General features: G+C 41.4%; 1 long non-coding RNA gene across 1 annotated transcript in view; it reads left to right on the plus strand.

The window, feature by feature from the left end:
• Window positions 1-3872: 3872 nt before the first annotated feature.
• LOC112829341 (uncharacterized) overlaps window positions 3873-14287 on the plus strand; it is a 43960-nt gene continuing 33545 nt past the window's right edge. Inside the window, exon 1 of the long non-coding RNA XR_003209691.2 lies at window positions 3873-3968. This is a non-coding gene — a long non-coding RNA (uncharacterized lncRNA). The remainder of the gene's footprint in view (window positions 3969-14287) is intronic.

The following is a 14287-nucleotide window of genomic DNA, read 5'->3' on the forward strand; positions in this document are numbered from 1 at the left end:
TTCTTTGTGTCTTCAAGTGATACTTAAAATCTAAAAGGTGTCCCATCAATGTTTATTGATGTGAATATCTGTCATGGCCACAGCTGACACATGCACGCTACTCAGAACCCCAGCTGAGGACAGCAATGCACATCACTCTGAAACAGGGATGAAGAAAACATCAATTCCCAGTGTTTCTTGGGGTAAAAATCCAACATACATAAGTATCTTTAGTTAAAGGCACCCTATGGGTTAGTGTGGGCTTCAGGGTGGCATGTGTCCTCACCAAATAAATCTGCCAAGATGGCAGAGTCAACTGATTTGAGTGAGCGTGTATCAATAAGGCTTCAGTAAAGATGCTCATCTGCCATCTTGTCTTTAAAAATTTCTTTTCTATCTAAAAATGCTGTTTTCTTCTCATGCTTTGATCCAGCAGCAGAAGATTGCTTATTCTGGTTCTGGATAAAGCTGGGGCAAAACTATGTTGGGCTTCCTCCCTTTGGTTCTGTGCTGACAATTCCTTTTATCGTCCATATCCTTCTTCTGTACACTAGCCCGTGACCTGATTCCCTTCTCCACCCCCCTCACACCCTGCCTTTTTGTCAGTTTGTTTCTGTTATTTGCTATCAAAAAATATTTTGGGGGGTTCCTTGCTGGTTCAGTCAGGGAGGATGTAACTCTTGATCTTGGGGTCATGAGTTCAAGCCCCACAATGGGCACAGAGCTTGCTTTAAGAAAATATTTTAGGTCACCCTTCCCTTTTCATGACACCTATCAGTAGTACCTATCTCTGTGAATTAACGCAATATCCCCAAGAAGAAGGACATTCCACAGAGGTCAACTGATGGTCCTCAAATCATACAGGAAGATGACAACTAAACCCAGAATCCAGATTTCCTGATCTGTTTTGCGCTAGTTTTCACTCTCACTGTATGTTTGCTATTGCTAAAGCTTCATGTGTTACCCTCGTCGCCCCTAAAGATTTAGAGAGAGACCTGAAAGGTTTTCTTTTCACAAGACATTAAGGGAATGGAAATTGTGAAGAAAGCTGTGAAGAACCTCCAAGTTCTATTCATTATTTGCCCAAATTGCTAGGTTGAGTACACAGGAAAGGGTAGTAGTCTTCCTACTTCCCGAGAGTGGACTCAGTTCATCTGAAGAGGCCATTCTCTGGCCATCCTTAAGATGCATGCAGCTGGTGACCTCATCTTTCTGTGAGCAAGTGTGGCCATGACTGAAAGGGCAGACACCCCCCAGGGAGCAGGCAGGCGGGCCAGGATGTGGGGAGGGTGATTCAGCAGGTAACAGCAGTTCCTTTCATGCCACCCTGCAGGAACGCCCAAGGGGCTCACCCTCTCCGACAAGTTTCAGAGGAGAGAGACCTAACTCCTAGTTGCCCGTGCTATTTTCCTCAAAGACGAATTTTGTTTCTTCTTTTAGGAGGAAAAGTTGGTATCCTGATTCGCATAAATCAGAAAATTCCTCATGAATCTGATCATGGCAATATGGATTCCTTTTCTTTTGTTATGAAAAGGACTGACCAGAAACATCCCAATTTAATTTCAGCTCCTGATAAAATATTGGGGGTGGCAGGTGAAGGACCCCTGGTGTGCAGCAGACTCCGTCCGGGGTTCCCAGCACATGAGTGTTGAGGGAGGAGAAGAATAGAAATTTTTGAAAGAATCTCTTTTTGAACTTCTTCCTTAATCTACTCTGAGTTTAATAAGCATAAAAATATGATGTTTTACCAAAACCGGAGGAGAAGAATAGAAATTTTTGAAAGAATCTCTTTTTGAACTTCCTTAATCTACTCTGAGTTTAATAAGCATAAAAATATGATGTTTTACCAAAACCCTAAATATCACTGCTGATCTGAAAGCTTGTAATAAATGAAATTAATTTGAAACGAGTTGATGTCCTTTTCCTTACTGCTAGGCACTTGGATCACAAGAACTGAAATGTTGTTCCTGTGAAGCATATTTTAAAGTGTGTTTTTTCCTCTCACAGTGAATATTTTTAGACCGGACATTAACATGCAAATTATATGGATTAAGCTCTCCCCCACCCCACCCCCCCAACCTTCATAATAGCCTGTGAAAAGTCAGACCACAAAGGCACAAAGACGGTCTTATTGCTTTTAACCTTTGAGGAAAGGGGCTGCGTCTACCACTCAGAGTTTCCTTGGGTATCAAACTCAAAAACATACCTATGGCTCCAACAGGCCTCGCCAGATACACACTCCCACACGCATGCCGCCGTGCTCTTTGGACTCTGCTATGGAGACGGCCTGGAAATTAACGACACAGACTGAGAAGGACAAAGAGAGGGGGACAGGGATTTCTGAAATGTCAGGGACTCCCTCCTGGGAGCACTTTCCTAACAACGTGTCAGGGGCTTTCTCTGTGGCACTGAAGCTGGATTTTCCCACAGGTAAACTGGGTATTCAGTGCTTACTACAGATCTCTGCTTTTCTTGGAAGCCCTAGTGTGTGATCTAGAGCCCAAGTGGGGCTCCGGGGTGTCCCCCGATGCTGGTTACTTCAGCTTGAAGGCCCTGGACTAGTGCTGGGCGTCGAGGGAGGTGAGGTTTGGTGCTTCCAACAGTTCCTTGGTCTCAGCCTCACCTGTTTCCAAAGGGAGAAATCGGATTCCTGTCATTTCCCTGCTTTAAAACCAACTTTGGACCTTTATTACCCATAAACAAAGTCTAAATCATTTAGTATTGCATGAAGAATCTTAAGAAACTGGTTCCAACCTACGTTTCCTTTCTCTTTTTTTGACACTCATGACTTGTTTGCCCCAAGGACCCGACGTAGTCAGCCATCATAAACCTGGACAAACCTTCCCGGAACCACCTGCTCTACTGACTGAGCCTGGCAAACTTGTCCACAGGACCCACACGACTGTTAGCCATTGCCCAGCTCCCCCGAGACTTATGTCAAATCTTTATTGTGACAACTTATTCCATTAGAGCTTGATTAATTTCTTACATTTCTGAATCTTCTACAAGACGATGAACGCCTTCAAGGCAAGGTTTGTATCCATTTCTCTCTGAATTTCCATCTTTGCACACAGGCCCTGGTAAGGGCAGAGTTATTTTGGTGCAAGACATACGTATTATACCCTAGTCATATAGAATTTGCTCCTGTCCTGGGGACAAACAACTAAGAAATGGCATGACCCCAGGGAGGGTCTGCTGGCCCTCCCATCTACTCTGCCTGGGATTTCATCTCTGTAGAAGGGAAGAAGTAAAATAAGGTTGCATTTATTTCCTACCTGCAAATAATGTCAAGTCAAATAGGAAGGCAACGTTGAAACATTGAAACAAGACTGCTGGAGTGGGAGTCAATCAAACTGGATTCTTGCCCTACTCTGACACTAACTAGTTGCGCAACTTGGGAGAGATCACTTGGCCTCTCTGACCCTCAAGTTTCTTCATCTACAAAATTAAGAATTTGTCCAGGGTAATATTATTTTTTTCTTTTTCTTTTTTTTTAAAAGATTTTATTCATTTATTTGACAGCACACAAGCAGGGGGAGCAGCAGAGGGAGAGGGAGAAGCAGACTCCCCGCTGAGTAAGGAGCCTGATGTGGGGCTCCATCTCAGGACTCTGAGATCAGGACTTGAGCCGAACTGAGCCACCCAGGTGTCCCATGGGGTGATGTTATTTTCTAAGGCATATCCATAGTCGCCGATGGGGCAAAAGTCTTCAAGGGGGGGGGGGGTTGAAGAAAAGGCAAAGTGAAAATGAAGTGGGTGATCCAGTTGTTCAGACACAAGGTGATTATGAAAGTGCCCAATACAGGCCTGATGCAAAAGAGTCCCCAAGAGATGCGAGGTCTATTCCTTCCTGATGCCTTTATTTCGACATCCCAGCGTACTAGAAAAACCAGTCTTACCCTGTTTGTCCCAGTACCCTGATCTAGAGGTTCATCTCCCTTGAGAAGTTCTTCTTCCCTGCCCTGCTACCGTGGGCAACCTTTGAGGAGGTAAGCACAAAGTAGTGGGAGGCGCTTCACAAATGTGGGCCTGTTATGGGTTGAATTGTGTCACCTAAAAAAGGTATGTTTAAGTCCTAACCCCTAGTACCCCAGAATGGGACCTTATTTGCAAACAGGGGTATTACAGAGCTAATCAAATTAAAATGAAGCCATTAGGGGTGGGCCCTAATCCAATATGACTGGTGTCTTCATCAAAAGGAGAAATTCAGACACAGAGACGGACAAACAGAAGGGAAATGAGGTGAGGACTCATGGGGGGGAGATGGTTACGTGGTGGGGTTGATACTTGGCAAACACCAGCAGCCAGAAGCAAGGGAGGGTTCTCCCCTGGAACTGTCAGATAGAGCCTGGCCTTGCCAAGGCCTTGATTTTGGACTCCGGTTCTCCAGAATTGTGAGCCGACACATTTCTGTTGTTCTAAGTCACCCAATTTCCGGCACTTTATTAGAGCAGCTCTGGGAAACGCATCGAGGATTCAGGCTGAGCGATGTGGGCTGCACAAGGGGGCATGTGCGCGTGTGTGGGTGTGTAGTCGTGCGTGCTGGGAAGGTGCTGCTGGTGCTGGAAGGTACTTCCATCGTGGGCAGGTAGTGGATGAGCCCTAGGAGACTCGGCCGGCCCCATTCATCTAAAATGATTTAAACCCATTAGCAGATACTTTACCTTTCTTCCTCCTTTTTTTGCTCTTCTGTCTTTCTTTGCCTTACTGCAACTCACAAACCCTCCCTCACCTCCTCTCTGCATTGGCTCCTTTAAAAGGGACATTTTATTCTGCTGTTTACTTAGAAATGTTAGTACTACAAAATCTGGCCTGGTTGAAGAGGCCGCCAGTGAGGGAGGGAGACAGGCCTCCTGCTTGGAGGAGATTTGGGGAGGCTCAGATCCTGGGGGCACCAGTAAAAGGAAGCCAACTAAGGTAAACTTCTTCTTCTTCTTCCTTTTTTTTTTTTTTTTTTTTCCCCATTTCTTAATTCCTCTTTTGAAAACTGGTATAAGAGCTGCTGTATAAGAACTCCACTGAAATCCCCCCTCTGGAATCTTCGGGGCGCCTGACCTAACCCTCGCCCTCCGCACGGTGGAGGCCAGAGAGGCCTCCCTCTGTGTCCCTCATCACAGCTTTCGCCTGGATCGGGGCTGGGGCTGCTTGATTTGAATGGAGGATTGTTCACTGGAGCCAGTGACCGGCAGAGCTGCCAGTTCCAACACTTAAAAAATACAGTACTGCTTTTAAAGTAGAGGAGAAGGGCGTTGAAGCAAGGGTGCAGGGGTTCCTTGTCAAATACACTGCCCATCTGTCCCAGCTCTCCTTGGAGGGGAGGGCCGAGGCTTCCCGCGGCAGAGGAACAGTCAGTCCCCCAACCTCCACCTCCAAACCAGCAAGATGGGGGAGGGGGGGAGGAGGCCCGCTTCAGCTCCGAGCTCTCCAACAGACCATTTCCTGGGCCAATTCGAACTGATAGTTCCTTTCCCATGAGCTCACTCTCGACGCTGGTATTTACAGAGTAACTATGGCTGAGATGTGTGCCACGGACATCTGGTATATGCTCCGAGTTCAGTGCTGGGAGAGAGAGGTCGTTTCTGTGATTAAGATCGCAAAGGCTCTTTCGTACTCCATGAATTGGTCTAGAAATTATACTCGTAATTTGTCTACTGGGACAAAATGTAATTATAGGATTAAATATTCATGTTTTAATTATTGGAAAGATATACATTAATGAACGATTATTGAGATATTTTCCATATAGAGTCAAGTAGGAAAACCTAAAGAGAGAGGCTTCTCTGTACTCGGAATGAAATCATTTCATTGTTTGTTGCAGCAGGAATATTTTTAGAAAAGGACTGAAATTATTCAGTTGTCTGAGTGACTTGACCATTACTGAATAAAACCCTGGCTAGGAAGCCAGACTGCTACTAGTGGTCAGCTTCGAAATTCCCCAGGAGTGTTTGGATACAAAGAAACTAGAGATCCCTGGGGAATGGGTAGAGGGCAGAATGGATGGTCTCTGACTATTCTCTGGGATTCAGACAATTCTCTTAAAAAGGAAAACAAAACAAATCTAAGGCATTTTTGTTTCCATGTCCTCATGAAGTGCCAGAAAAGGGACTCTCACATGGGCAAAACCTACCTTTGCCAAGCCACTGGGAACATCCTTCATGAAATGGATTACATGCAAGCGTTAGGAATGGCTCTTCTGCCAGTCTTAAGGGCAAAAGGAACAGAATATAGAGATAATAACATCTTGATTTTTCTAGGTGAGCTCCAGGGGAGACAGAAGCAACGTTACCATGAGAGAGCAGAAGCACATCACAAATGGGTCTCATAAAGGCAAAATTATAAGACCACAAACACACCTCGTTGAAAAGGAGGTGCATTTTCCTATTGTTCCAAGTATAATGTAGGGGAGGAAGGTGGAGAATAATATTCAAGGCATCTGCAAAGGAAATGAGCCTCCAAATCGCCTTTTTTGGTGCGTTAGTCTGAAAGGACACCTGCCTCATTCACCAAATAAGCAGTTTTTTTCAGCCCCCCCCTCTTTTTTTTTTTACAAGATCAAGCCCTGCTGCTCTGAGGAATGAATCAGAGGCATTACATTTACCACAAAAATAACTAATTGAAGGAAACGATTTACCTCTTTCTTATTTTATCACACTAGAAGGAACAAAGATTCCAAGTAAGATCAAATTCTTCTTGCCTTATTGATCACGTCTGAAGGCTGACCATGTTTTTACAAAAGAAACAATGCTATGTTCTTAAATTCTCAAAATGAGTAGGCCAGAATTACTTAATCAAATCTATAGTAGGAAGTGCAGAGCTGAACAATGCACTAGCTTGTGTGTTTTGACTTTGCTGTCTCCATGGTAACGTGCATGAGCAAATTAAGAAAAATATGAGCAATTTGTCTTTAGGGTGGAACTTGCCAAATCTTATTTAGTCTAATTAGTTTTAAATTAATGATATTTTAGATGGGTAAAATGTTTTCCCAAGAATTCTCATGCAAAAAAATGGTCGTACTTACTGACTTTGGTATAATTAAATGTTCATATTTTTAGAGTAAACCAGTTGTGGAGTGAGAACTACTAACAGTTGCATAAATTAAAGTAGTAAGCATCTCAACAAGGGCTGTGTTGGTAAGAAGCCGAAACAACTGTTAAAAAGTTAAAATTTTCGTTCACCTGATTATCTGGCATCATGGGAATCCCAATTCTTAAAAGATGGAAATATATTTTTAATTATTTATCTTATTTTAAGCAAATCTTACTAGTCACGGAGGGTGTGTCCTCAGGGAATTAACGGAACACAATGAGGGGCAAAGCCACTGGAATCAAAAGGGTGTTAAAAGTTAACACTCGGAATATTAATGTCCAAGAACTCTCAAACCTGTTCAATCTCGAATATCTAGAAACTCTTCGATCAACGGCCAAAGTGAGGTACGTAACCCTCTCGCTGCCATCGTTTAAAGACCCTGAGCAAAAGGGTAGAGAAGAGCTCCAGAATGCAGCTGCTGTTCTGGGGGCCAAAACCACAGCTGGCCCCAGGATTTGGGTGGAGTATGCAGGAGGCACAGGGGACCTCCTTTTGCTCTGTAAGATTAATGTGAGGTTACCTAGAGTTATGGAAGAGAGGTTGGTGAAGAGTCAAAAAAGAAAAAAAAAAAAGTGAAAAACCCGAGCTTTGAGCACCTGCAGAGAGACAGCCAGAGCCTTCTCTGCAATCGGTGTTAAGTGTCTGAACACAAGGAAGCCAACTGCATGATCCTGCAAGAAGCAGCAACAGACAGTGGGACTGGCATTATGGGAAAGGAAACAAAGCTGCCCAAAGGAGAGAGAAAAGGCCCTGAGCTTCTTGAAGGTCTTTCACATTTTGTCAGTGAGGAAGGCTGGAGACCTCGTGGAAGAAATACCGTGTGTACTTTACTATGAACACGCGTGCCCATGCACACACACACACACACACACAAAGGAGTTTATTCTGTAGTGTACTGTCACCATTCTCAGTTAATAAAACTTCATAAGGTTCCAAATTTTAAGATTATATTATTAAGAATACACAGCTGATCCAGGAGTCTTTGACAATTTTAATCAAGATTCTGCTACTCAGGGCATCTGGGTGGCTCAGTCAGTTGAGCCTCTGACTTCGGCTCGGGTCGTGATCTCGCAGGGTCCTGAGATCGAGCCCTGCATTGGGCTCCCTGCTCCGCGGGGAGTCTGCTTCTCCCTCTCCCACTCCCCCTGCTTGTGCTCTTTCTCTCTCTCTCTCAAATAAATAAATAAAGTCCTAAAAAATGAAAAAAAGAGAAGATTGCTACTCAAAGTAGGCAAATGAGCCACACAACACCTGTTGGGGTACTGTGCCTGAAACAATCCTGCGTTGCAGTGTATTTCCTGTTGCTCTGGGCACTTTCGCTGTGGACTCCCGTCCCTGTCAGCTCACAAACCAGGAAGCATTCGCTCAACGGTTCGACACGACTACAAAATAAATTTTCTCCCGGTGTTAGGAATGAGGAGACACGAATTCCTTCTTGTTTACAACAACAACGGTTTGAGTAGCATTTAGAAATATAAACAAATGGTTCACGAGAGAATCAAGAAGATTTAAGATGAAGATAATGAACTTAGCTGTTGGTTCTCACTTTTGTATCTTACCAATACATGTATCAGTAGTATTTTCTGGACTTCAGAAAAGGCTTTTAAAATCACCATGCTAAATATAAAAACTAAAACTGTAATGCTTCCAGAGGAGAACAGAGAAATTTTTGTAACCTTGGAATCGGCAAAGTTTTCTTAAATACAAGACAGAAAGTGTTAACCCTTAAAAAAGTAATAAATTGGACTTCATCAAAATGAAAACAGCTCATCAAAAGATACTGTTAAAAAAATAAAAAAGCAAGTCACAGACTGGGAGAAGATATTTACAAATGTATATCTCACAGAATATATAAAGAACTGATACAATCCAACAATAAAAATAAACTCAATTTTTAAAATGGGCAACCACTTCACAAAGGAAGATGTACAGATGGCCAAAATGGCCATGGAAACATAGCCAATATCATCAGTCATCAAGAACATGTAAATAAAAACCACAAATAATATATCATTTCACACCCATTAGAATAGCTAAATTTTACAAGACTGATTTTACCAAGTGTTGGTGAGGATCTGGAGCAATTGGGACTCTCATACACGTTGGTAGGTATGTAAAATGGAGCGACCACTTTAAATACAGTCCCACAATTGTAAAACTAAGTGTATACCTACTCTCTGACCTAATAATTCTATTCCTAGATATTTACCTAAGAGAAATGAAAACAAAAAGATCTGTGCCAGAATATTTGTAAATAAAAGGGGGGAGGCACCTGGCTGGCTCTGTCGGAAGAGCATGTGACTCTTGGTCTCAGGATCATGGGTTCAAGCCCCATGTTGGGTGTAGAGATTATTTAAATAAAATAGGAAAAAAAGAATATTTATAACAGCTTCATTCATAATTGCCTAAAACTGAAAGCAGCCCAGGTATCCATGAACAGACGAACGGCTAAACAAGTGTGTGGTATATCCATAACCACTCCGCCAAAAAAAAAAAGTAACAACTCCTTATATATGCAACATAAAGTCATTATGCTGAGTCAAAGAAGCCTTACTCCAAAGAGTACACACGAGAGTGGGTGGAGGGGTTAACCTGCTGATGGGTATTAAGGAGGGCACGTTTTGCATGGAGCACTGGGTGTTATATGCAAACAATGAATCATGGAATACTACATCAAAAACTTATGATGTAATGTATGGCGATTAACATAATAAAAACAAAACAAAACAAAAAAAGTACACACGAGAGGATTCCATTTATATAAAGTTCTGGAACAGGCAAAACTAACTTATGATAAAAAATCAGTGATTGCATATGGTGAACGAAAGTGGGGATTAAGTGGGAAGAGGGAACTCTCTTGAGGGAACTTTCTGGCATGATGGGAATGTTCTATATCTTGGTGAGAGTTTGGGTTATATTTGCCCGAATTCATCAAAAGCACACTTAAGATTTGTGCATGTCATTGTATATAAATTATATCTAAAAAATCTATAAACGAATACCGAACTCTAGTCAGTGAGATACATGCTGAAGTGTTTGAAGTAGACTGAAGTCTGTAACTGACTTTGAAATGCATCAGAAAATATGACGAATAGATGGCTGGACAGAGGAATAGGTATGTGATACGGGATAAAGCAAATTAGCAAAATGCTAACTCATAGGATTTAGGGGCTAGGTACTGGGAAACGGTTGTCCATTGTATAGCTCTTTCCACTTTTTCTGTATATTTGAAATTTTTCATTAAAAAATGTTGAGAAAAAAATATATACACCTACCCTATGACCCAGCAGTTTCATTACTAGGTACCTGCCCAAAAGAAATGAAAAAAATACGTCACACAGAGACTAATCCAAGAATACTTACAGCAGCATTCTTCGTAATAGTTCCAAATTAGGAACAACCCAGGTGTCCATCACCGGGAGTAGGGGTGTGCAAATTGTGGGTGTATGTACACACTGGAGTGGTACTCAGCAGCAAAAAGGAATGAACCACTAATACGTACAGCAAGATGGCTAAATCCCCAAAGCTCTACGTTGAGCCAAAGAAGTTAGAGACAAAACTCGGAAACAGGCAATCAGACTGTAAAGGGTGGGAATTGATTGGAAGGGACATGAGACAACTCTCTGGGCTGACAGAATGTTTTATATCATGATCGGGATGATGGATATTCGGATGTATACCTTGATCCAAGCTCACTGAACTGTACACTTAAGATCTGCACATTCCTGTATGTAAGGTTTACCTATGGCGGGGAGAGGAGGATGTGGCTAGGGAAGAAAGATCCCAGGTTGTAGGCTGAATGGTCTTTCTCTGTGTGACTACAGATGACAAGTTAGAGGCAATCGAGAACTCCGAATAGGAGGGGGCAGAGGTGACAGATTTCATGTCAGGAATCCAACTCTGAATAGCGGGATGGGTCTATTCTTTGAGACGTCCTGAGATAGGAAAAAAGACACTCTTTAATATTTCAAGGTGTTGTAAGATGAGAGAAAATAGTAATATCTTAGTGAATTTGTGGACAATATAGATCTCAGCCCCAACTTCAATGGTACAGGACAGGACGAGAGCCACACTGGTACCTTTCCCCTTTGTCTTAGGAAATGTAGAGATTCAGTTCCAGCAGGGAAACTAGCTGTCAGAATTGATGGATGGAAATCATTGCCCTTTAACTGGCCCCAGGCCCTCTCTCTGAGTCTATCTGATACGTAAGGCGAAAGAAGGTGGGCTAGCTGCTTTGTTTCCCAGCCCTCAGCAGGTTGGAAGCAGCAAATTAGAAATGGGGAGGAGACAGTGAAACAGCCAGAGGCCGTCACTCAGACAGCAAGTGCCAGCTCACAGCAGGCACAAAGGATGAAGTGAGGGGAGAAATATAAAAAGCCAACCTAAATACTCAAGCACACAACAGTAAGTGGGGGATCCCCACAGCTCAATTTATTTAAATAACTCCTCAGTGCACTGCAGTGTTTTACGGATCGGTCTAGAGTTTTTCTTAACGTCCTAAAAGAAGAACCAGGAATGTGATGGCATCATTATATTACACATTTTCTAAGGAGTCAGAGAATTGTTATATTTTCTCAAATTTTTAATGCTATGCAATTAGAATAACATTTAAACATTTTTTGATTAGAGGGATAAATTCTACTTATTAAAAAAAACACTTCTGTAAAATACAACAATGAATAATACACTTTTTACTTCTTAAGATTAATGAAGGTTGACCCAACAAAATCATACAACGTTGGGTGATAATATCTTGATACAGAAAAATAATAACACTTACCTCTGCTACCAAAGCTGAGGTCTTGAACTTTCTCTTTTTGCAGACTTCTGAGTTGGTGAAATGTCATCCCTATTATTCCATAAGGGCTTTATATATTGAGACACATCTTGGAATGCCTGTCTTCTGAATGTTAATCATTAGATCAAACCTTGGAAAACTTTTTTAGCGGTTTTGTGAAAAGACGATCCATTTTGTGCTTTTTTTTTACTGAGTAGTGTGATGGAGCCTGCTCCTACCGAGTCGCGAGAGCCCACTGTGGCATCTCTTCCCAAGACTGAGTTCAGAGACTTCACATTGTCAGCTTGAAAACGGCCACGGTGGGAGTATCCGTACCATGAAATCAACAAACACTATAAATCACCGTTATTTTCTTTTCTTTTCAGGGAGTTGGTTGTTAAACATTTACCAGCACACCACTGGTTATATCTGATGCTTTAGATATGTTGGATGGTCTTAGATTCAACTGCCACCACCTATGGCTCTTTCCTAAATAGGAAATGTAAATTGTTACAGCTGGTCAGTCCTCAGCACAATTGGCAAGGTAGGAAAGCTTGTTTTGTTACATTTTATTGGGATCCAGATAATCCAGTTGAACTACTAAATTATTTCAGCAAGGGTGACAAAATTGATGGAAATGTGCTGAGTATAAAAGAGAAGAAAGTCTGTGGGTCAGTACTGTTATAAAATATGATCCTAATAATCCTTGCTTCAAGAAATCATATCATTTGCCAGATCCTTATAGGGCTTGGAAGAAATAGACAAGTAACGGAAGCAAATATTAGGCTTCATATTTCGATTAGAATTGGATCACAAGCTTCCACAGAGACAGTTGTCTTTATCAGGGAGTGTATAAGCCCTTCTATTATCTGGATATTTGATGCTCTTGAGATAGGCAAGTTCATTTAAACCACTCACTCTACCAGTGAGTAATATTTGTGATTGTAGGGAATTCCCAAATGTCATTGCTTATGTAAATCCAACCTGATGACTCTTATAACCTATTTGGGATTTTGAGCTTTGACTGGTGCTGACCTGTAGGCACCTATGTATTTTGACCAGGTTTTATTTCTTTGTAACAACCATGAACCAATGATGAGGGCCAGAGCGGTCATTATAGGGGGAAAATGTTCAAACAGCTTTTTTCTTACCTCTTTAAAGCTAGAAGAGGACTATTTATATGCTTTCAAAAGATCAATTGGCTATTCACCCGTCTCATATTTGATCCTGAAAAGCAACAGAGAATTTAGGATGAAAAAAATCTGTTTATCTAATAAATTCTGGCACTTAATGCAGTCAGTTCATCAAATTCTTCAAATAATTCCATCCAAAAACTTGAATTCACAAGTGTTAATATTGAGTGCCTGCTATAAGCAAAGCACTCTGCTGGTCATTACAGAAATATAAAAGGATGGCCAAGATATGGTTCCTGCTTTCAAGACTCTTTAATACATAGTGAAGGATAAACATTTAGCCTGTTATAGTCAATTGCTAATTTACAATTTTTTAAATACAATAAAATATTCAACTCCGAACTTATGAACAGACTATTTCATGATCAGAAAAAAAAAAAAAAGAAATATTTGAGAAAGTACTGGAATGTCTGCTTCTTAAGGCCAGGAGCTTCTCTATCACAGTTTCAGCTGTGCCCAGTGATTATTTATCAAGGGTATTTGTCCAATGAATCTTGTTGTCCCTTTGTGTTATTTTTATAAACATCCATGATCACTGAGTCTAAAAGTTAATAACTAAAGATCGCTTGGTAGTAGGATGTCAAATAAACTACGTTATCTCCTAGTGGTCTATGCTATAAAGTTTTCTAAAGTATTACTTTTTTTTCATTTTTCAATTTTAGTAGGACACTCAAATTTCATGTGAAGAAAAAAAGAATCAAAATAACTTGTCATCGTGTACAAAATAGCAATTCTACCTTTAAAGTGTAATCCCATTACTTAAATGTTCTTCATTAAAATAACTTTATACTTCCCAGGTATTAATAAATACTGAAATATATACAGGAAGAAAGAAATCTGAATTTCGTATGTGTTTTCATAATTTGCCAACTTCCTCAAACTGGAATTTTATCAGAAAAAACAGAGAAAACAGGAAAAAAACTGAAGCCAAAAAAAGGCATATTGAAATCAAGAAAAAAATTGGGTGAATCCCAAAAATGCTCCTTGAGAATTTGCCAAAACATTTTAAAATCTCATATGAGATTTCATTCCCCCTCCAATGTGATTTATTTAACTCTAGCCCAACAAACGGAGCGGCGAATACAGGCACTAAGTCAAAGTCACAGTCGACCAGAAGGCAAAAGCCATACTCCATTCTCAGGAAATCTTTGCTGCCCCGCTGCCCACCCTCAACACAAACCTCTACCTTCTCACTCCCACCTCCCTCCTATGCTCACCTCCCAGCCCTGGCAAACCAAAACAGATTCCTTGG

The sequence above is a fragment of the Callorhinus ursinus genome, unplaced genomic scaffold (genome assembly GCF_003265705.2).
Source record: "Callorhinus ursinus isolate GAN/ISIS: 27379988/994484 unplaced genomic scaffold, GSC_fseal_2.0 scaffold1, whole genome shotgun sequence".
Taxonomy (NCBI): Eukaryota; Metazoa; Chordata; class Mammalia; order Carnivora; family Otariidae; genus Callorhinus; species Callorhinus ursinus.